We start from the raw sequence: 1,625 nt of genomic DNA on the forward strand, positions 1-1,625 counted from the left end.
CGTCTTGGCTTTGGTGACGGCGTCGCAAAATGAAGAAGCTCCAGATCTTTCTTCGAGGAGGCAATGCGTCTTATTGTCGATGATGGATGTGGGAACTAGTCTGTTCAAGGAGGTTGGCGACCGCGGCATCCTTGTGGTGGACTTGTGTCGTCGGGGTCTGCCGTTGTGACGATGTTTTCTCCAACGTCATCGTGGAACTTGGGAGGTAGTTCAGGAGCGATCGCAGATTGTGATATGCGTTGATGGCATGTGGAAGACGGTAGATTGTGTGCTGGTTTCGTGGTTTGCGGCTAACAAGTATGGTTTCTTCGTTCGCCGCTTTACTTGAGCAGGGCTGCCAGATATGGAGTTCGATGGCTTTTTTCAGAATGCACGTCATTAAATTTGAATGAACGTCAACTTTTATTACCGTTGCAACTATGCACTGGCCTATTTGCTACCATTGCATTTTGATCAATTCCATATACTACCTCTATCTGGGATTAAAAGGCTCGTGAGCCAATTCTCTAGAGCCAACGCACGGTGCAAATTTTGACAGAAATTTTATCCCGTTGCAACGCACAAGTCATTTTCCTAGTTTTTATCTATGGAGATAACTAGCTAAGATGGTATTCAATCAAATCAAAACCAATAAAGAATGTGTCTACAAGAAAGCTCGAGGAGGTTCCGGGCAATGGCCAGCACGACATGCCCTTGTTCTTGTTCTAAGAGCAACTCTAACCGGCCGACGCAAACGGACATTGTTTTTGTCCGTTTTTTATCCATTTGGGTCGCCGTGTGGATGCGTGTGTCTGTTTTTTTTTTGTTCGGGTCAGCTGGTGCGTCCAACATGACCGACACGCCAAAGTTCACTTCAACATAATTCAACATTAATAAAAAGAACTTTAAAAAGGTGCCTCCCAATCGCCCAGCTCGTAGCCCTCGTCGTCGGAGCCAGTGAGGCTGGAGAAGGGCCGCCACGTCGGAGCCCACGGGAAGGCCCACTGGTACGTCGCCCATGCCACCTCCTCCACCGTCTATTGCGCCGGCTGCTCTCCTGCGTGGCACGCGCACTCCTCCTCCTCGAACTCTCGTCGCTCATCCGCCTCGCGTACCCAGCGCTGCTGGCGCTCCTCCTTGCACTGCAGCTTAATGATGCTTCCCCCCTCGGCTCGCTCCTCTGCCAGCGCACGCGCGCCTTCCACTTCTGGAGATAGGTCGCCTCCTGTTCCTCCGTCGCGCTCCCACCACTCCTCCTCCTCGTGTGCCCAGCACTGCCGACGCTCCTCCTCGCGCTTCAGCTGCATGAGGTGCTCCCCCTCGGCATGCTCCTCCACCAGTGCGCGCTCTACTGGAGGTAGGCCGCCTCCTGCTCCTCCGTCGCGCCAATCCAGATGGCCGGTGCGCTGATCCAGCCCCGAACGACACCCTCCAATTGGTACCTCCCGGGGGCGACATGGGCTCGGGCTTGGGTTCGGGGAGAGGCGGCGATGGCGAGGGGTATACGAGATCCCCCGCCGCCGACAGCAGCGCCCCCTCATGCCTAGCCAGTGCACGTTCCCCTTACATGGTGACTTTTTGAGGGCGCGCTAGAGCGCCTCCTCCAATGCGGCCTAACAGGCCGCCTCCGTCTTCTCATCCTCCTG

This window comes from Triticum dicoccoides, chromosome 7B (assembly GCF_002162155.2).
Source record: "Triticum dicoccoides isolate Atlit2015 ecotype Zavitan chromosome 7B, WEW_v2.0, whole genome shotgun sequence".
Lineage (NCBI taxonomy): Eukaryota > Viridiplantae > Streptophyta > Magnoliopsida > Poales > Poaceae > Triticum > Triticum dicoccoides.